At 35.6% G+C, this 23,163-nt stretch overlaps 6 long non-coding RNA genes across 6 annotated transcripts; 2 read left to right on the top strand and 4 right to left on the bottom strand.

Annotated features, from left to right (window-relative positions):
- Positions 1-208: 208 nt before the first annotated feature.
- On the bottom strand, positions 209-1,760 carry LOC118264764 (uncharacterized). The gene is made up of 2 exons (XR_004782702.2): positions 1,353-1,760; positions 209-322 (listed from the first exon to the last, which is right to left on the bottom strand). It is a non-coding gene; the product is annotated as an uncharacterized LOC118264764 (long non-coding RNA).
- A 1,943-nt stretch (positions 1,761-3,703) lies between these two features.
- On the bottom strand, positions 3,704-4,851 carry LOC118264766 (uncharacterized). The gene is made up of 2 exons (XR_004782704.2): positions 4,226-4,851; positions 3,704-3,895 (listed from the first exon to the last, which is right to left on the bottom strand). It is a non-coding gene; the product is annotated as an uncharacterized LOC118264766 (long non-coding RNA).
- LOC126912480 (uncharacterized) lies at positions 4,248-19,656 on the top strand. The gene is made up of 2 exons (XR_007707182.1): positions 4,248-4,353; positions 19,591-19,656. It is a non-coding gene; the product is annotated as an uncharacterized LOC126912480 (long non-coding RNA).
- LOC118264767 (uncharacterized) lies at positions 5,270-7,553 on the bottom strand. The gene is made up of 2 exons (XR_004782705.2): positions 6,926-7,553; positions 5,270-5,429 (listed from the first exon to the last, which is right to left on the bottom strand). It is a non-coding gene; the product is annotated as an uncharacterized LOC118264767 (long non-coding RNA).
- LOC126912476 (uncharacterized) lies at positions 18,448-19,648 on the bottom strand. Its single transcript, XR_007707177.1, has 2 exons — positions 19,463-19,648; positions 18,448-18,897 (listed from the first exon to the last, which is right to left on the bottom strand). It is a non-coding gene; the product is annotated as an uncharacterized LOC126912476 (long non-coding RNA).
- Positions 19,657-21,228: 1,572 nt separating the features above from the next.
- Positions 21,229-22,741, top strand: LOC126912477 (uncharacterized). Its single transcript, XR_007707178.1, has 2 exons — positions 21,229-21,540; positions 22,201-22,741. It is a non-coding gene; the product is annotated as an uncharacterized LOC126912477 (long non-coding RNA).
- The last annotated feature ends 422 nt before the right edge of the window (positions 22,742-23,163 follow it).

Here is a 23,163-nt window from a genome sequence, read left to right on the forward strand (position 1 = left end):
ACAGACAGCAAGCAGGGAGTTCAGAAAGGATTGTATCTAAATATATTTTTGTAAAATTGTTTATATGTAATTGAGGAAATATGTTATAATAAAGTAATGACGACTAAAATATTTAATAACTAGTTAGAGCTGTGATATAATAAAATAATTGAAATATTTCAGGTTTTGTTGTATAAAAAACTATAAAAAAGAAGGAAATAAAATCCAATTATAATTTGTGTACATTTATTTTTATGATTACATTTTTCTAAGGATTTGATCACTTCATCATAAAACTACGGATAATCACAAAGGACGCTGCTGCGGTGTAGGAACATCAGGCCTGTGAAAAACAAAAACATAATCAAAGATGGGATAAAATGAAATGCAGTAATTTTGCCTTTGCAATTTGAACCCTAATGTACAAAGCACATAGCATAAAATAGTATGAACGTACTTTTTTATAAGACAATACTTGGTTTATGGTAAAATTTAGTTAATGCATCTTTTTTTTTTTAATTAGAAGCATGGTAGGCATTGTATTTAGGCAACTGAGCTGCGCAACGTCTTGTGAGTTAGATTTCAGTTACTTATATTAAAAATGTTTGTTATTTTGTTTCTTCGAGCTTCTCAATAACGTTATATTTAGGTACCTACAACTGACCACCAACAAGTTTGATAATAATATTTAAAATACATATTTAATTTACTGACTGCCTCGTTGGCCGAGTGGTTACAAGTGCGACTGCCAGGCAAGAAAAACTGGGCTTTTTCGGTTTTTCGAAAATTTCTCAGTGGTAGCACGGAGTCTGGAAATGTGCCCAGTATATGGCAATAGGCTCACCACCTATTACATGGGACTTACAACATAAAATTGTGAAATGTGGGTGTACATTGGCATTACGTGCCATAATGTGCACCTCTGCCTACCCCTTAAAGGCGTAGGCTGGGGAGTAAAGGCGTGACATTATAAAAAAAATATACACGGTGTAACAAAAAGGGGGTATACATATCAAGTGCATGGTTTCTAGACATCATAGTAACGATACGGGAAGGGTTTTTTAAACTCATGTTTTCATTTTGCCAATACATAAAATTCCAGAAACCGAACATCAAAATTAGGTAGATACAGGTACTAGGCGATCAGATTTACAGAAGAATTGTTTCGTAAATAGCGAGTGACCCCGGAAGTGTTGAGATATGTTTGTATGATTAAAAATCAAGAACCATACGACACCAAGAATTTGGTACCAATTTTTTTAAACGTATTTCGAGCTGAAAGTTTGTGTATAGATTCTATTCAACCTGTATTCTTCAGTACTTCTTGATGTATATAGGTATTTTGTTACACGCTGTATAAGTATTTAACTTACTAGTAGTCGTAATCTGGAACGCAGAAACCACCCCTGTTATAATATCCATCTGGACAATCAGGGATCTTTATGCCCCCGGGATCGGCTAGAACGGTAGAAATGACGGCGAGAAGCACTGCCAAAGCAAAGAGATAGAACTTCATATTTACAATAATATTATATGATCACTTGTCACAACACAACTGGTGATTATGCACTGTAGTACATATTCTTATGTAAACTGCTATTTATACTGACTTAATCTCTTTAATGACTTGCCAATGTATTTAATACTATATTAAATGTTGGTCATTTTGTTGAAACGATTATTAGTAAGATGTTTAATAATCCTATCATTTTTATGTTCGCGGTACCTCATTGAGCTATTCGAGGCCCATATAACACATTTAATTTGTAAAAACATTAACGGATCGCCTAACATTTCAAATTCGATCACATTATATCAAGTATCACTACGGCGATACTCTTTTTCTTTTTTTTAAACGTTGCTCCCACATTAGGATTTTCTCCTGTGTCGTAGATTGGACAAACATACAAGTTCACATACACATGACACCCAGACCCGAACCAAAAATTTGTGGATCACACAAAGATTTGCTCCGTGCGGGAATCGAACTCGCTACACTTTGCTTGACAGTCACCACGCCAAACCGTGCAGACAAACTAACATGCTTAACATTTCAAATTCGATCACATTCAAATCAAGTATCACTACGAATATATTCATTTTTTCAAAAAAAACGTTGCACCACAAAGGCATTTTCTCAATTGTCCTGTAGATTGGACAAACATACAAGTCACATACACATGACACCCAGACTGTCGAACCAAAAATTAGTGGATCACACAAAGATTTGCTCCGTGCGGGAATCGAACTCGAGCAAGAACGGCTACATCGTTACTCTTGATTCAAAACGCCAAGTTTTTTACAATTTCTCTGATACACTATTTATCTATTCAAATATATATGTAGGAACATATTTGTAACTACAATATCGATATATTAACGATCGAATACGCGGGTTTAACATGTAGCAAAAATGATATAATAATATTATCATAAGGTCACGCCATGTGACCCTAGTAATCTTAAGGAAAGACCGATTTTGAGCACACATGTTGTTTATTCCTTTATATTTGATATAAGGCTCCAAAATAGGTACAAAGAGTAGAAAGAGAGCGTAGTAGAGAGTTACAATTCAGCACGCATGGGCCGGCTCGACTCGGATGACCGTGGCGGGCTCATAGAAAGCTGGAGTGATGGTGATCCATCGGAGGTCCAATACTCTATTCCACTCCTAAATTTTAAGGAACCTTTAAGCTAACATAAGTGACACTTGACGACATACCCACTCGCACGAAGCTTCAAGCTTCCTTGTGCGAACTGCTAGTCTGTGTTTCCTGATGGGTATAACCTGGGTGTCTTCAAGGCCCGAGTGAATAGGTTGCTTATGGGCAGACGTGCTCCACCGTAGGCCGCATCATCACTTACCATCAGGTGAGATAGCGGCCAAACGTCGACCCATTAAATGTAAAAAAATAAATAAAAAAAAAGACATTTTAGTTTTTAACAAGTTATATGTGACAACTTACAGTACAAGTAATGGAGTAGTGCTACGTCACGCTAAGTAACTTTTACTTATGTCAAGATGGTTTGGGGTGGGTGCTGAAAATGGCCATATGATAGGACTCATAGCAAGTGATAGCGTGTAATTGTAAGAATAATTCTTTTTGTGTTGGATAGTCCATTTATCGAGGAAGGCTATAGGCTATAAAACATCACGCTATGACCAATAGGAGCCGAGCAGAGCGGGTGAAACCGCGCGGAAGTAGCTAGTCATTTATATTTATTATTATTGTAATCTTTAAAAATAACATTATCCCCATTAAAGCCGTGGCAGATAACTTTAGAATGTCTCATGTTTTAATAGAAAAATATTAATTAGTATCAGAGCAACCGTTCTCTCTGAAAACAAACCACGGAATTGATTAGCGGCTTGCAACTAATTTCATTAGGTTCGGACATTAGTCTAATTGTGATTGATTCGTTCCAATTCTATTTGGTCTCACAATACTATATTTTTGATTTTCGGAATTCTCGGTTATATGATGCTCTGTGCTTTTTAATGACGTGTAACTAAGTAATGACACATTAATAAAAAAGGTACGTATATTTTTATGGTACTCGGATAAATCGGTATACGAGCAGACGGATTGCTTGATGGTAAGCAATCGCCATCGTCCGAAACACCAGAGTCGTTACAATTGCGTTGGCGGATTTTGGAGTTTAGGTTGTTGGGGAATCAGGGATAGGGAAGGGGGGTAATTAGGCCTATATAAATAAAATCCAATTATAAAATGTGTACATTTATTTCGGTTTTTATGGAATAGGTATTGATTTTTTAAGGAATGAAAGATTGTTTAGGATTCTCTAATTACGTTTCCAGAAACTGCTATTAATATTCAAAATCAGTGATTTGTTGTGAGCAATTTGGAGTGAATGTCTTCATACAAGGTCTTCATCGTCATCTTCCTTAAAAAACCTGCGAAACAAAAAATAGCATTGTTAAAAATAGGACTAAGTGAAACGTAATTTACAGAAGTATACATATAGAAGAACTTATTTTAGGGGTAGACGGAGACAACAGAATAACAATTGCTATGAATCTCATATACATCCTTCGCTTCATCAACAATCATGAGGCTTTTCATGCGTCAGTAGTTAACAATTTTATGATAAATAACTACTTCCTACTTCTAAATCTATACTAAGATTAATAGAACGATTATTGCAATTAAATAGATGGGCATTCGTGAGGTTGTGGCGGGCTTGTCTTAAGAAATATATGTATAGTAGAAAAAATACAACTTACCTGGGGATGCAACGAATCGGGCCACTTTGTTCGAATGTGGAATCAGATGGACACGGCTGGTCTTTAATAAAAGAAGGAGCAGCGAGAACCACTGAGACTACAGCCATAAGCATAACAATGGCAAAGAGGTAGAACTTCATATTTGTATAATTATTGTATGTCCACTTGTCTCGAGACTGCACTGATACTACGAACTTTGGAGAGCAAATTCCTCATTTATACAGACTTATACTAATAAAAAAGCAAAACTTAATTATACAGCGCGAGTCATACAATAATAAATGATATGTTCCGTATGCAAAACTATTGATGTCATAGATTTGACTATAGATTTATTGCACCGGCATGCGGCAGTGTAAAATTGAATAATAACAATATCAATTTTGTTATTTTTACTCAACTTGTATTTTTGTTCGTGTCGATTCTATTAATTTGAATTTTACCTCCTTCTCGGCGTCTCGTCTTGATGACTATTCAATATAAACACATTAGTAGTAAACTTGTTGTTTCGGTTTAAAGGTTACAGCGTAAACTTTCCGTTGATGATATTATTACCGCGATAAGGTATTTAGTGGATGGGGCTAGCTACTAGCTACACCTGTGAGCGTAGTCGTGGTGTAGATTTGACCAGTTTATCATTTAAAGTTTGTATGTATATTTATTTCTTACTCCTTTGTATCAAAACCACTGAAGAGATTGAGATGTAGTGTTTTTTTTATGTTAATGATAAAAATGATATTTAGAACAGACCATAAATCTACCCTAGATTTATGGTCTGAAATTACACACATGTCACTATTTGTCCTACGGCAATGCGGGCGAAGCCGCTAGCTAAAGCTATATAGTATAGTATATGTAGGTAGATAACTAGGCATTGTTATTTATTAAAAAAAATGTTTTGTTTGTACGAACCATTTATATTTATATAGGTCTCCCTGATTATCATTTCAAATTCTCTAATATGACATTCAGGTTTTGTTGTATAAAAAACAATTGCAAACGTAATCCATATACGACAACGTATATGTAAATAAAATCCATTGGTAAAATGTGTACATTTATTTGAGTAATGACATTTTTAGAAACTGTTGTTGATGTTACAATTCTGTGATTTGTTGTGAGCCGTGAAGGGTTTGATCACATCTTCTTCATAACTGTTGTCAATGATACAATATGTCGGACAACTCTGTACTAATTATCAGGGCTGAAAAAAAAAACGTTGTTAAAGTCAAAGCATTTATTTCAATTAATCCTAAATTAGGCACTTTTGAAACGTCAAATTGTATTGTCCGTCAGTCTGTCTGTCAGTGAAGCTAGGCGCTCGTTCCAAAGTGTTGCTTCGAATGGAGAAGAACGAGCAAGAAACTCCATAAAAAACTCAACTCCATAAAAAAAGAACTAACCGCCGTACTCGGAGTCATATAATGGTTACTTAACCCAGTCCTTAGCAATAGGGATGATGACAGGGTATGAAAATTAAAAATGTAATTAGTCCGTCAGTTAGGTAATAATTAAATATTAGACACCTATTTTTTTATTTAGTCATATAAGATAACAATACTTAGATAAAACGAATCAAAGTTTAGGAGTGGGAGCTAACTACGTCACTATAGACTCTATAGTATATACGTACTCTAAAGTGACGTCACGCGATATTTCAAATTGATATATCTTCGAAAGTATTTGTTTCCGTAAGAAAATAAAAAATACGTGTCTAATATTTTTAAATAATCTACAAGACGGACATTAAAATAAAAATTAGTCATCTACCCTATTGTTTTCGGAACAAAATCGTTACTAAGGAATAGTTTAAGTGATCATTAAATGACTCTGAGTACGGCAGTAAGTGAAACATAACTTATTAATATATAACATAACTTATTAAATAGTATGTAATTAGTTATCTAATTGCATACACCTTTATACTAATAAATATATATATATTTTTATAAAGTACTAGCTTTTTCCCGCGACTTTGCACGCTTAAAATTCATTTAAATACTAATACATAATACTTATTAAACTCTTCTTTGAATGACTCTATCTACTTAAAAAAAAAAATGTGTTACGTAATTTTAAAGATCTGATTTCAGTATTACAAACACACACTCCAATTTTATTTATTAGTTTAGAAGGCTAGATTAATAAACAGCATGGTGAGCGCAGTGCTTGGAAAATTATCTGCTGCGTATGTGGCGTAGGTTAGCCAATGGGATGCATCGGTCCCATTAATATAATATGTAGCTTTCGGGAGGTTGCAGCGGGCATGTCTTAAGAAACATTTAGGTCAGGTGGGGTAAGTGAAACTCAGGGGGAACCGAAACACTCATTCATAACTATATAACTAACAAGTGTATCGATACTTAGCGCTTAGTCGGTAAAACAGAATGGCGATGTGGTTTTATTGATAAAACATAGAAGTCGCTATTATCATTTTCTACACCAATAAACAAAAAAGATTTTTTTCAACTATCAGTTGTCAAAACACCTTAGTGGGTTATATTACCACCCGAAGGTACAAATAGAAAACGAAAAACTGTGTTTATTGTTGCTCAGTGCTACAATAAACTACACAGTTTTTATTGTTCTTAGAGACTTTTAACCATTGTGTTGTGTCAGTCCCATCAATATGCTATGTAGCTTTCGGGAGGTTGTGGCGGGCTTGTCTTAAGAAACATTTAGCTGAAGAAATTAACTTACTCATAGCAATTTCCGGCACGATCACGTTGGTTTCTTAATGGACATGGTGGAACTATCAGTCCACCAGGAGCAGCCAGTACCACTGAAACTACTGCCATAAGCATAACAATAGCAAAGAGGTAGAACTTCATATTTGTATAATTATTGTATGTCCACTTGTCTCGAGACTGCACTGATACTACGAATTATGAAGAACGCATTCCCTATTTATACAGACTTATATCAGTAAAGAGGCAAATGATATAATTGCATTATCTATATCCGTAAACAATAGCTATTAGTACAAAATAAGTTATTTTAAAAAAGTTCGTTGTTCTGTTTGTGCTAATATCGAACAAGTTATATTTAGGTAGGTATCATTCATTGTTGTAATAAACTCTTAAATAACTGCACGGTTTGTGCGGTGGCTGGGCAACTGGCTGCCGCGCAACGGGTAGCGGGTTCGATTCCCGCATGGAGCAACTCTTTGTGTGATCCACAAATTGTTGTTCTGAGTCTGGGTGTCATGTGTATGTGAACTTGTATGTTTGTAAACGCACCCACGACACGGGAGAAAATCCTAATGTGGGGCAACGTCAAAAAAATAAATAAATCTGTAAGTATTAAAATTTTTCGATGGGTCTGATTATACTATTTGTAACTCTCATATGTGTAACGTTCCCATCAATATATTGTTATATAAATTATTCAAGTCCAAACCCAGGGTAGCCACTGGTATCTATTGAGGAGCCCTTAATGACAATCACATCTTATCTAGGTGTAAAGTTCTTATCAATATATGTAAATTAATCAAACCTAAACATTGGGTAACTATTTTAAACTGCTCACAGTTTAGAGTTCCCTCGACTGTCTTCTCACTCAAAGTCACGGGTTTAATATGTATTGAAAAAATGATAATTTTTAGTAAATAATATTTGCACTAATGACATGTGACCCTAGTAATCTTACAGATGTAAGGAGGAAAAAATTACATTTATTTTAATGCCTAACTTGGTTTTGAGTCGTACTGAGCAAACATCTTACTGACTGAAATACTTTGAGTTTTGAGTTTTTGTGTTTTAACTCACCTAAACTCTTTCGAATTTCGAAGTGTATATCTACAAAGAGAAGAAAGAAGAAGAGTGGGTCAAAGCTATGCTTTAGCATGAGTAGATTGAGAGGCATGATACCACTACCCAATAGAATGTTACACGCCTAATGAAACAAAACTTACGTAGTATTTCGCCATGTAAGTGAGGAAACTAGAGCCCAATACCCTAAAATAATCCAACTACTTCTCCTGCCTTGGGTGAGGTGAAAGGGAATGTCAAACTCTTACTGACTAAAAATCACCCCGTTCCTTCTCCTGCATTGAGCTGGAATATCGGTTATCTGTTGCGTTGTCCTCAGCTCCGGGTCCCCAAAAGGCTGGTTTTCTTTTTTGTTATTTTTCTGATTTTCCAAGCGTTCATGGATGACGACGATTGCTTACTACCAAGGCCATCGCTAAAATGAGCAGACGAGCAGGAAAATAACATAGTCTATACAACGTGTAACAAAATACCCATATACATCAAGAAGCGCTGATGAATACAGGTTGAATAGAGTCTGTACACGAAGTTTCAGCTTAAAATACGTTTAAAAAAAATGTTGTACCAAATACTTGGTATCGCATGGTTCTTGATTTTAAATCATACAAACGTAACACAACACTACAGGGATCACTCGCTAATATTACGAAACATTTCTTCTATAAATCTGATCGCCTAGTACCTAATTTTGATTCGCGCAGCGGCGCGTATTTGAAAAAATTATAACTTGGTACCATGAAAACATGAGTTTAAAAAAACCCTTCCCATATCGTTTGTTATGTTATCTAGAAGCCGTGCAATTGATATGTATACCCCCTTTTTGTTACACGTTGTATATAAAAAAAAACAAAACACGTCTCCAAACTCCGTACGTACTCCAATTCTGAGTCGTAAAATAAAGTAGTGTTAATAATAAATTATCACATGAAACCATATTTAGGAGGAAAACAAGACATTGAAAGTTCAAAGGTAGTCAAGAAGCTTGGACGTTGAGCTGTAATCAATCATTAGCACGATGATCCGGCATCACTCCGTCTGATACGCCACACCATCAATCAAACTGGAACTATCAAGGATATAATCTTACTAGATGAGACACTGACTTGATAGCCCACACCATATAGATATTTTTTTTACAATCATTTTAACATGTAAAATGTTAAATTAATTATTATGTTATCTGCTACTGGTAGCAGTGCGACAATCGCCGCGTCGTGTGTCGCGTAATGCTGCTCATGAATATGAGCCTCTAGCATGGCTTGAAACTAGTCGAGTTCCTCGTCAAAACATTACGTGAGTAAGCCGATAACACAATAATTAATTTAGTATGTCTCACGAAAGTTACAATAAAATCATGTAAAATGTTCTTTTGTAACCTATTTTAAAAATAAATTCATTTCATTTATTTGCTTTTCATTTCATTTCATTCTATTTCATTTCATTTCCATTCATTTCAATTAATTTTATTTAATTTTTATATGTTCATGCAACGAATAAAATAAATTTAACTTATGCTGAAGGGAACTTGCCCATAATAACTTTTCAATAAATTATTGTAAGTATGTTCGTATACTACATACATATATAACTCTATTACAATAAAAAGTTTTAGTTTTCGACATTCACAACTGCGTTGCTATTGTAGTATCGTATTATGTAAGTATATTATTACAAAGTTGAATACCCATAATCTCCCAGCCAGGAGGTTATCACAAAAATCATATTATTAAAACAACCTGCTGTCTGCGATCAGAAATCAACAAAAAACGAATAATCGCATTTATAATGGTAATAATAGTTTGAATAGCTTAAATTGGTAAACGTCAATTAAATTATTTGCTTATATAAGCAATTCTACACCTTTTTACTAAATTATTTACAACAAAAAAAAAATACCTCAAAAACAAAACACGTTAAAAATACCTAAAAAGAAATAAAACCTAAATTAAAACTAAAATAAAGAAAAATTAAATATGATATGGTAATAATATACATACATAATTTATCCGTCTTTTTCAATATTGGTCAGGGGCAGGGGCCATAGTCCCCATAGTTAACCGGTTAACTATTCCACAGCCACCCACACCCATATCCCTATCATTTCTTTTTACCAAATATCACAATAGTCCTGCATCAACCGAGAATTGTCCTTTGGTGTACTTCCATAGCGCATACAGTGATAATCGCCGGCTGATGTCCCATTACATTTAGATTAAAATTGTTCAACGGGCCTCTGCGAGTTGGCTTCGGCTCCTCGTACGCCTTCCAAAGGTCCGGGGCCCTGTGGTCCCGTGCAAGGTAAAGTACATACATAAACATAATTATGTATAACAAGGTTTTACGTCCAGTTTTCCTGATTATGTTTTCTTTCGTCTTTAGTATCTTTTTGTTGGTACATTGTTTGTATTAATTATTGTAAAAGACTGCTTACCTCTAAACTTAGGCAATAAGACTACCCTATTAAATAACGTATATTATAATTGTAAAAGTTTGTGAGTTTAAGTGTTTGTCTGTATGTTTGTAAGTCAATCACGTCAAAACGGCTGAAGGGATCGAGATGAAATTTAGAACAGAGAAACATTATGGTCTTGAGTAATACACAGTGGTTCTTTTTCTCGCTGGTAAAACCACGGGCAGAAGCTAGTTTTTTTATATTTTCTTTATGATACGATATTATTGCAAAATGACCTTGACAAAGGGTCCGAATAGATTCCGATCAAACATTCCAGTGTATTAAGTGAACCAGAAACGTTTTGATGTACGGAATAGTCTTCCACTTAATTACACAAAGGGTGTATGTGGAATCATGCGAAAAAGAGGACGGCTGTTGATTTAGTCAATATCCCATGTGAGCGATACGAACGAACTGTTTTGAAATAAATAATTTTAACATATATAGGTAGGTACTTTGTAAAAAGGTTTCCACGAGTCTACACTTCAAAAAAAGAGCTTATGTATTTATCTATTTATTTTGACTTTGACTTTAATATATATTACTACTTTTCTACATTACATCAACATCCTATAAGTTGCAACTGATCATAGGCCTCTTCTCACACGGAGAAGGTTTGAGCATTAATCACCACACTTGTTCAATGCGGGTTAGCGGTTTCAAACTTATAATTAGAAATTATAAGGTTCCAAGTATAAATTATAAGGCTCAGGTTTCCTCACGATGTTTTCCTTCACCCTTTGTCAGTGGTGTCTAAATAATCTTCTCTACATGATAATTTATTATCCTTTCCTTGTTTTTTCTTTATTGTGGTACGGTTCCCCCAACGCAAATCAGACCCATATTCAGTGTAGTGCCACTGAATTTTAAAATGTTTGTAAGATAACGTTGAATTAAAATCCGCATAGTCCATATCCCATTCCATAAAAAAAATACATAAAACCATAATTTTGTTCCAACATTTTTCAGATCTACGCTAAAAGTAGTTTGACAAAAAGCACTAGGTCGGCTAGTCTAAAACACACTTCTTCATCTTCAAGGAAAACTTTATACAAATCTATGAAATGCCACTTCCAGTTTATACACGAACATAGTTCTGTGGCTGAGTCGGTACTGACATACAATCAGATGATCGCAGCGTGTTCAGACTGCATGTGAAAGCATACGCTGCCGTCCATACTCGGCAATTGGAGGGTTAATTAGCCCGTCTACCTATCGTATCTTTACAGCTATATCATCAGTCTGTTAGAGATGAATGCGGGGTAATGATGCTGTTTTAAATAATGTGATTGTGTGTGTTTTGGGATACAAGAGAAGATTTTTATAGGTAAAAAAATTAAATAATTTCACCTCACGTGAAATAATAAAATTGTATTTTTTTTTTTTGTAGATTTTTTGATTTTTTGTAGTTTAAGACAATCAAAGCCTAACTGTCTCGTTGGTCGAGTGGTCGTAAGTGCCACTAGACTAGGGGTCTCGGGTTCGATTTTCGGGACGGGCACAGTATTACAAGGCTGTTTTCGGATTTTCGAAAATTTCTTAGTAGCACGGAGTTTGGAATTGTGCCCAGTATATGGCAATAGGCTCACTCCCTATTACATGGGACTTATAACACAAGTGGTGAAATGTGGGTGTACATTGTATAGCGGCATTACCATTGCGGCACCTCTGGCTACCCCTTCGGCGATAAAAAGCATGACGTTGCAATCTAAGCTTGCATAGTTTAATAAGAAAAGAAAATCTTCTTTAAAATAAGGTGCAAACTAGCTTCGATATCTAGTTAAGATTTATCAACTTTATGAATAGTTTAAAGAGATATATCTGACCTGGATTCCTTCGCATAATGTTTTTTAAAACTTTGAAAAAGTTCCTCCTACAAAAAGATTGCTAGGATGCTTATTTCCATTCGAATCGTGAATAATCTATCCAGAGTTGTTGGGCAGTATCCAATGCAGTTTATTCCGGTTGTATTTCTTTTTATAATGCAGCTACTGCTCTTGAATTTAAGAACGTTGCGGTGAAGATAATGATTGTTATTTGTAGTTTAAAATCAAATGCTTACTACAATAATATTTGGTTCTGAAACGTGACAGTTATTATGTTATTAACCATGAATGAAGGCATGAATTATTAAAGACTTTTAATAAAAAATATAGTCTTATATTATCATTGAAAAATAATTGGAACATTAACAAACTAATAATAAGCCAAAATTGCTACATGAACAATTTCTCGAAAATGTTCATTCGAAGTCCAATCTCATAATTTTATGTGACATCAAATTCGTTCGGCAAACTAACGCTCCCAAATGTTAGGGACATGAGAGGTTGACTTTATGGCTGCTTAAAGTGCTTTCTGACCGTCGTTTTCTTTTTCAATCGAATAAAACTAGCCCCAAAGGTCGATAGGCCACCTGCGACCTTTGCATGATCCAATCAAAACCTTTTTATGTTATGTCTGACCTTTTATTGGCTAATAAGTTCAAGTATTTATCTGTAGGTCAAATTGCAATAGAGGCCTACGCAAACCGGGTCGGTATGGCAAGGGATTTTGCTGTCAGCTAGCGCACATTAGCTGCTTAGATTCCGTGGTATTTCAGCGCTTTGCTTCGCCATGTCGCGGTATGACAAAGCACGCGTCAGCAATTTTTTTTTTTTACATTTAATGGGTCAACGTTTGGTCACTATCTCACCTGATAGTAAGTGATGATGCAGCCTACGATGAAGCACGTCTGCCCATAAGCAACCTATTTCAAACAACAGCAGTTTCTGCTTGGACGGCCGCTATGTATCAGATAAATTTGAATTAAGAACGTAATTTGTACGCACTATCTATCACATAAGGTTATCGGTTCACTTATATGAAGGTGGTGAAACTGGCGCTTAGAAAAACAATTATGAACTTTATGTTAACTGATATAGTAATCATTTTAACATAACGCAAACTGTTTTCACCAATTAATTAATGATGTCATATTAATTTTATGGGCGGTTTTATGACCTTAAGCAGCTTAAATATGTGACCATTTTCAGTTTCATTATGATAATAATTCATTGCTTTTCCGTAAAGCTAATATTAGTATAGCTAGTATTAGTATTACGCACAAATTTTTACTGCTATAATCGAACATGAAAAAACTTTTTGGACACATATTGTGTTTGTTTATTTCTCAAGAAGTTGAACCTGTAATAAAACTAGTCACTCTCCTCGTCGTTACCCAAGTATTATGTTTTAAGTCATATTTATTGGAATCATCTTGCCAACAAACTGATATGATCAGTAGTGGTGATATCAAAGTCTTCTTTAAACCCGTCTCAGCATTTTTAGAGCCTCGGCTACCATTACAGTGGTTGTTAACACAGACTTCACGTTCAAAACATGAACTCTTTATCAGATTATGCAACTTGCATTGTGTAAGAGAAGTTACCGGAGGCCCAATTACTGCATTTCCAATCTTCGCGATCCCCAATTCCCCAACAACCCTTAAATTCCTAACCCCCAACCGGCAACGGTCCATGGGCGGCGGCGATTGCTTACCATCAGGTGATCCGTCTGCTCGTTTATCGGCTTATTCCATAAAAAAATCATTAATATTCATCTTTAATCATTCGTCTCATCAATTATCACCAACAGTCCTCTACAAATGAGACAACTCACATTACCATGAAGTGCTTGGGAACAGTTAACGCTATTTAGTGGCGGTTTACGGATGCTGGCACTAAACGGATCGTTACACGTGTTAACAATTGATCGCCGGTCAAATAGTTTGCGGTTATAATCATTTTGTGTTGGAATTTAATGTCTGATTAGTTGGATTACAACGGGACTGAACATATTAGGTGTTTTGGCACGATAATTAAGCTCTGTAGTAGATAAAACTATATCTCTAGGCTCTTTTACTAACTGAACTGCCTTATTGGTTAAAAGTGTTTAATATTGTGACTGGCAAGAAGAATATAGGTATTTCCGAATTATTGGCTCTCCGAATACAAATGGTATATATTGCAACTGATGAAATAAACTAAGAAAAATAGTCTAAAGTCATCATTCTATGCGGTTAAAGTCATGGGCAAAAGTAAGCTCAATATATAGGCATTAATTTCTACTAAGACTATTTGGACAGATGCCGTAAAAGTCCGATCGACAGCTAGATCAAACGCCACACATAGAAGTTAACTGTTCACACGCTCCAAAGGAATCCTGACCACATACCCAAGCAAGACTTGGAATGGAATCCCCAGGAAAAAAGATAACATAGCCGCCCTCGCCAGACCTGGCGTCGTACCATATTGGCAGAAGCGGTGGGTATTGGTATGACGTGGAGCGAGGTGAAGCGTGAAGCTCAAGATCAGCCGCGATAGAGAACTTCTGTGGACGCTCTCTGCCCCATCTAGGGGACACAGGACCTTAAGTTAAAGTCGGAATGGCAGCAAACTGTCGCAACCGAGGGCTGGGCTCGCTGTTATCGCATATAAGTCCCCTCTTTGAGGAGTGGCTAGAGAGGCGCCACGGCGTTTCACCTACCGCCTGACGCAGGTGCTTACCGGACATGGGAGTTTCGGTAGGATTCCTTATTGGGCGGGAGGAAACGGCCGGGTGTCATCACTGTGGGGACCGCCCTAGGACGGTAGAACATACGGTACGGTGTGCCCTGCGTGGGCAGAGCACCGCCAAGTCCTCAGGGATTGGTCGGCGACACACCTCTCGCGCCCGGCACTGGTTCAGGCCATGGTGCGGAGCGAGAGGGACTGGGATGCCATCCTCCTTCTGCGAAGCAGTCATGCTAGCTAAGGAGGTATCCGTGAGAGAACAAACCTCCTCACACTTCAGCCGTCGCGAGAAACACTCCGGGCGTAGGGGATCGCGAGACGATCTCCGGCCACCGTAAGTGCGGGCCTGCGGACGGCGAGCAAGGGTAGCTCGCCGCCCGAACAGATCCAGACCCGTGCGTGCGGCGCGTCGCGTTCCGCGCGCGCCTCAAAGAGCCATCAGACCACCACAGATGGGGCCCAGCAGGGCTGATGCCTGATCCGGAGCTGCGGACTACCTAGCGGGCTTACCGGAGCTCCGGGTCGAAAAGCAGGAGAAGGAACGGGGTGGTTTTTAGTCAGTAAGAGTCTGACACTCCCTCTCGCCTTGCCCAAGGCGGGAGAAGTCATTGGATGATTTTCCCCCCTCAAAAAAAAAAAAAAAAAGGACCTTAAGTCAAGTGAGTCAATGGTGTATAAACATTTCTTCTAGCATAATGTATTCAGGGACTTCTATATTGAAGTGTCGATTTCTCGGCGACCTTAGAATATTTACATCGATATGTGATAATGCCCTGTTGACCTATGTTACAGGAGTTTATTTCGTTAGCTTTAGATATTTGACGTTAGCTTTAGATAAGTGAGGTTTGAGGTCCTGGGTTGTAAAGGATCTTGAAATGGATTTTGATTGGATCTTTACTTTGGATACTAGAGAGTTTAGATTGGTTAGGGATTGGTTCTATTACAATTTTTTTAATGAGACTGTGAGAGCTGAAAGCGTATTGATATAAAGCACTATAGATTATTTTTCTGAAAAAGCAACATTATGGAGTTTAAATCAAATAACATGCAAATGTACTTTGGTTCTAAAAGCTGAACCTGAATGCGTTAGGAGACTGGTTTCATTTATATACCCACTTCAATTCACTGACTTTTTGTATTTTTAAGTCTGATGTGATTGATTATGGACACATTTCCATTTCAAATATCAGAGTAAAAAATCGGAAAACGAGTTATTCGAGTAAACAAATAAAGTCAAATTTTGCGACCCATCAGAAACTTAAAATCGAACAAGTAATTTCAAACAAAATAATAAATTGAAACCAAGAACTTAATAACTCAATTACGAAACTTTTGAACTTAATAAATACGTTCGCTCGGAGAATGAATGTTTCAATTTCAGCCGGCATTCCTCCCATACTGAGGCACTTTACGACAAATACTCCCAAGTGCTACCTCTTAGTAATCAAGCTAGGCTGGTCGACTTGAGCAAGATTAATTAAACCAACAGAGCATCAATCATTGAGCCGGATTCCCCATCGCGGTGGCAGACGTTTCACCAGTTGAGTTCGTAGGTTACTAAGATTGTTTCTACTTCGGTATTACGCACTAGGCGAGTTTGACGTCGCAGTTATCATTATCTTTTGAAATATGTCTTTTGCTGAACAAAAAATGTTTCTCTGAGCAAATGGGGTAAGTTATCATAATCCGAATTAACATGTTGAAAAATGTTGCTGGCCCCACGCGGTGCTGCTTCGTAAAATACTAACACATGCCCTATTTTTGATACTACTACCGCAGTTGAAAATTTCTCTGATGGCAAGCGATTCATCCAAAGCATATAACTGGTCATTGCTGACCAAAAGCCTCTTCTTGTTCGGAGAAGGTTTAAGCGATAATCACCACGCTTGCTCAGTGCGGGTTGGCGATTTCAAACTTATAATTAAGTCCAGGTTTCCTCACGATGATTTCAAATTGGTACTTTGCTGTTGATAGGATTCGAATGCACCGTCATGAATGAGAAATGGGCGTCTTAAGGTAAACGATTACTGTAACTAAAGTATATCTGAGAGACGAGAGGTATCACAAGTGTGTTAAGGTCTATGTAGGAAAATGTTTAATTACACTAGTGTTTTTGGAGAGCTCTCCTTCCTGAGAATAATGGAACAACTAACTGGGTTTCTCCGGAAACTCGCACTTGTGGATTATTTTTATATTATAACTTTCGTGAGACATACTTAATTAATTATTATATTTTTTGGTTTACTAAGGAAATTATATGATGAGGATCTCGGATAGATTCAAACCATGTTTTTTTTTTAAGGTGGAAAATCAACCAATGACTCTTCTCGCCATAGGCGTGGTGAGAGGGAGTGTCAGACTCTTACTGACTAAAAACCACCCTGTTCCTACTCCTGCTTTACGAGCCGGAGCCCGGTAAATCTGCTAGGTAGTCCGCAGCTCCGGAAGATTCAAACTATCCTAGAGGATTATATTCATGGGCAGCAAAAACATAATAGTTAACTTATCGATTATTATCAAATAGTTTTAATATAATGCTAAGTTACTGGTAAATTAACTGGGCTTTAAATTCATTTGTGAGCCAGAAATTGAGCTCTAACCTTATATAGTCCTCCCATCAAACGCTTTTGTTTAAACTAAACGCTATCCAAAACTGTACACGCTACGTTATTCTGACTTAGTGCGTACCGTAGTTGATTGGGAGCATATTACGTCAATCGTTCGCTACATTTATTTATGTAAGTAAGTAATCACGTAAAAGTATTCAGTTATTTCTTAATTTTATTATAATACCTAGGTATAATAAGGTATAATAGTATCATTGCAACTTGTAATAAAACCAGCCGTTACACTGGCATCCTGACGTCCATTAATTTCATTATACGACATTTTTTATTAAATTAACAAGAATGAAAGGAAAACGTGATTCATTGGCCGGATGATAAAGCTATTGTTTGTCTAACGTCTTAATTAGATTAGAGAATTCAATAAACGGATATTCATTGTGCAGTCAGTCCATTATAGAAGCTTATTTTGTTTACAATATTTCGTATTGTGCGTTACTCAATTAATATTAAGTTTAGTCACGACAAGGACTCATAATATTAAGGACTAAAGTTAGTTAAAACGAAATATACTTACATTTTAAGTTACTACATAATTTAAAAAAAGTCGCTTCCTCTGTGCCTATATCCCTTTGTAGGCTTAAATCTTTAAAACTACGAAACGGATTTTGATGCGGTTTTTTTAATAGATAGAGTAATTCAAGATGAAGGTTTATTTGTGTAATATATCACCATTGCACCCATGCGAACCTAGGGCGCGTCGTTAGTTTTTATATAAAATTAAATAAAAATACCTGTATGTACCACCCTTAAAATACTTAAGTTTACAGTCTTTTCGATCCCAAAATACTCATTAATAATACGAGAAAGTAAATAAAACCACGTCTTTAATTAATGACACATTTATTCAAAAATATATTACTTATATAAAACTATAATAATTAGGTAATGGACACCCGAAACACCACAGGCGTTATAAGTGCGTTGCCGGCCTTTTGGGGGTTAGGAATTTAGGGGTTGTTAGGACCGTTTCGCGATGGCCAAGTCGATTTATTTTATTAAAAAGTAAAATAAATGTAATATCGATATGATAATAACTTAAGACAGAAGTGTCTTAAAGAGAGAGTAATGAAATAACTCACTTGGTATTACATTGATCTCACTACTTTTTACAGTAGGAAAACTGAGGTGCGAGATTTAGGTTTTTTTACAAAATGTTTTTGACGATATTATATATTTAATGTATCACGAGTCATAAATTAATTGATTTGTTTGTGTGTCGTGAATGGCCTAAACTTGATGATTATCATAATATTTTGTCGAATCTGCTATTTTCCTGAAAAAAAAAAACCAAAAACATTATTAAAATTTTGGTCTAACACTATCATAATTTTTAAGGGAATTATGAAACTTTTAACACGTTTCACATATTTTTATCTCAATAAAAACACAATGTCTAGAAAAAAATTAAAATTCTATAACCTATACTCAGGCTTAGCCTGTCAATTAGTATGTTACTATAAACAAATTAATAAAGACACAGGACAAAATCTTAGTGTGGAGAAAAGTTAAAAAAAAAAATAAAGAAACCTCCAAAACAAACATTTTTTGGATTTCATTTATTTATTTAACAAGGTTTATGCACATCTATACTAATAATATTATAAAGCTGAAGAGCTTGTTTGTTTGTTTGAACGCGCTAATCTCCGGTCTACTGGTCCGAATTGAATAATTCTTTTTGTGTTGGATAGTGCATTTATCGAGGAAGGCTATAGGCTATAAAACATCACGCTATGACCAATAGGAGCCGAGCAGAGCGGGTGAAACCGCGCGGAAGTAGCTAGTTAATACATAAAATAAACAGCAACATTTACATGATAATATAATATTAAATTACTCACTTGTGTAACATATAACATTCATTTCCAACCCTAACGCGTCCAGGTGGACACCCCGCTTGCCATCCTAGGAATTCTGGAGCAGCGAGAACGACTGACACTACTGCCATAAGCATAACAATGGCAAAGAGGCACAACTTCATATTTGTATAATTATTGTATGTCCACTTGTCTCGAGACTGCACAGATATTGTACACTACAACAGAAATAATTTGTTATTTATACCGACTTAACGAAGTAGGTTTAGAAATAAGAGATAAGGAAGCGTGTGCTAAATTTTTGTAAATAAAGATGTTTTTGTTACTACACTTTACTTGTCTTCAAGTCATTAATTTATTTTTGATAAAAATATTATTTGTTGGTAGGTAACTATAAAACGTTGCATGTTTACCCGTGGCTTCGACTGTGTAAATATTGTACCTACATACTTAATTTCGTTTTGGGTACTAAGAGAGCTTTTCACATTGAATTAAATTGTTTACTTATAATGCATAGAATTTGATTTCAAAATAGCTAAAAGCGTTTGAGCGGAGCGGGTTTCGAAAATGAGTGAAGTTTTGAGTGTTGAATTTTAAATTTATACAACGTGTAACAAAAAGGGGGTATACATATCAATTGCACGGTTTCTAGATAACATAACAAACGATACGGGAAGGGTTTTTTAAACTCATGTTTTCATGGTACCAAGTTATGAATTTTACAAATCGCGCCGGCGTGCGAATCAAAATTAGTTAGACAGGTACTAGGCGATCAGATTGACAGAAGAAATGTTTTGTAATATTAGCTAGTGATCCCTGTAGTGTTTTGACACGTTTGTATGATTTGAAATCAAGAACTATGCGATATCAAGTATTTGGTACTAATTTTTTGTTAAACGTATTTTAAGCTGAAATTTTGTGTAGAGATTCTATTCACCCTGTATTCATCAGGGCTTCTTGATGAATATGGGTATTTTGTTACACATTGTATAAAACCTATCGTGAGACACCAATGTTCAAATACTCAAACACCACTCAATTTTAAGTCTCTCACGCTCTCAAAAATAGTTCAGTCTCTATAAATCTATACATTATTTGTATAGATTATGAGATTATATGTGTAGAATTATGAAGACTGAAGTGTTGAGTCAAGTTTTTATTTAAAATTAAATAAATAACAATAACTGTATAGTCACGTAAATTAATTGAGAAAAGCTCTACCAGTTCCGAGTCACAGAGGGACTTCATCATGAGCAGCGTGCGCAGACACGGCAACGTCGCGCAGCCTACTCTACCAGTAGGCTAGAGCTTTTCTCCATCAACCTTGATTTTTAGTTAATTTACCCCCGAATACTGAAAGGCTACTTAATTTTAAGTTGTACTTAAATATTGTGCTGTCTCTGTTATTTTATAAAGAATTTATAGGGACTGAACTATTTTTGAGAGCGACTTAAAATTGAGTGGCGTTTGAGTACCGACATTGGTGTCACACGATAGTTTTTATATAAATTTAAAATTCAACACTCAAAACTTAACTCATTTTTGAAACTCGCTCCGCTCAAACGCTTTTAACTAAAAATCAAATTCTTTGCACTATAAGTAAACAATTTAATTCAATGTGAAAAGCTCTCTTAGTACCTAAACCGAAATTAAGTATGTAGGTACAATATTTACACAGTCGAAGCCACGGGTAAACATGCAACGATTTATAGTTACCTACCAACAAATGACATTTTTATCAAAAATAAATTACTGACTTGATGATAAGTAAAGTGTAGTAACAAAAACATCTTTATTTACAAAAAAAATTGCACACGCTTCCATATCTCTGTGACTTTAGACCTAAAGTGCGTCTTATTTCTTCACCTTCTTCGCTAAGTCGGTATAAATAACAAATTATTTCTGTTGTAGTGTACAATATCAGTGCAGTCTCGAGACAAGTGGACATACAATAATTATACAAATATGAAGTTCTACCTCTTTGCCATCGTTATGCTTATGGCAGTAGTGTCAGTGGTTCTCGCTACTCTAGATACCATGGGACCGGATGACTGTCCACCTGGAACTATTAGAGTTGGAACTGAATGTTATCACTTCATTAAGTGAGTAATTCAATATTATTATCTGTGATAGTAAATGGTGCTGTTTATTTTCTCTGCACCACCCAAGAATCAGACGAGCAGATAATGCCATCGGCATTATGTCCACCCATTGACTTCACGGTTGGCGCGGTGGCTGGGCAACTGGCTGCCGTGCAACGTGTGGCGGGTTCGATTCCCGCACGGAGCAACTCTTTGTGTGATCCACAAATTATTGTTTCGGGTCTGGGTGTCATGTGCATGTGAACTTGTATGTTTGTAAATGCACCCACGACACAGGAGAAAATCCTAATTTCGGGCAACGTTTTTCATAAAAAGAAAAAAGAAAGACTCATGTATTAATGTGCATAAACCTTTTTAAATAAATAAATGAAATTAAAAAAAATGTTTGACTTGGAGGTGTACTTTATTTTTTGTTAACATTGCTCCACACTAGGATTTTCTCCTGTGTGTTTATTAATTTGTTCATAGTAACATACTAATATTGATAAGCTAAGCCAAGAGTATAGGTTATAGAATTTTTTAACATTTTTCTAGACATTGTGTTCCTATTGAGATAAAAAATATATGAAACTTGTTAAAAGTTTCATAATTCCCTTAAAAATTATGATAGTGTTTGACCAAAATTTTATTTTTTAATAATGTTATTGTTTTTTTTTTCAGGCCTAAAAGTAGATTCGAAAAAAATTATAATAATCATCAAGTTTAGGCCATTCACGATACACAAACAAATCAATGAATTTATGACTCGCGATACATTAAATATATGATATCATCAAAAACATTCTGAAAAATATCCCCAAATCTCGCACCTCAGTTTTCCTACAGTAAAAAGTAGTGAGATCAATGTAATACCAAGTCGGTTATTTTATTTAGTCCCTATTTAAGAGACTTCTGTCTTAAGTTATTATGTAAATTGTTATCATATCGATATTACATTTATTTTACGTTTTAAATAAAATAAATCGACTTGGCCATCGCGAAACGATCCTAACAACCCCTAAATTCCTAACCCCCAAACGGCCAGCAACGCACTTGTAACGCCTGTGGTGTTTCGGGTGTCCAGGGGCGGCGGCGATTATTTATCATCAGGTGATCCGTCAGTCCGTTTACTGGCTTATACCATAAAAAAATATATATGTTACCTAATTATTATGGTTTTATATAGGTAATGTATTTTTCAATAAATGTGTCATTAATTAAAGACGTGGTTTTATTTACTTTCTCGTATTATTAATGAGTATTTTGGGATCGAAAAGACTGTAACCTTAAGTATTTTAAGGGTGGTACATACCTATATACAGAATAGGATTGATGATTTTTTATTTTAATATCGTCTTGTAGATTATTTTGAAACATTACACACGTATTTTTTATTTTCTCACGGAAACAAAATACTTTTGACGATATTTGAAATATCGTGTGACTTTACTTCTAGGTACGTTTTATACGCAGAAAAGACGTATTTGCTAACTCCTAAACTTTGATTCGTTTTATCTAAGTTTGTATTGTTATCTTATAGGACAAAATAATAAAAAAAGTACGTGTCTAAAATTTTTTTATTACCTAACTGACGGAATCTATAGTTTTTTAATATTTATACCCCATCATCATCCCTATTGCAGA

The sequence above is a fragment of the Spodoptera frugiperda genome, chromosome 26 (assembly GCF_023101765.2).
Source record: "Spodoptera frugiperda isolate SF20-4 chromosome 26, AGI-APGP_CSIRO_Sfru_2.0, whole genome shotgun sequence".
Lineage (NCBI taxonomy): Eukaryota > Metazoa > Arthropoda > Insecta > Lepidoptera > Noctuidae > Spodoptera > Spodoptera frugiperda.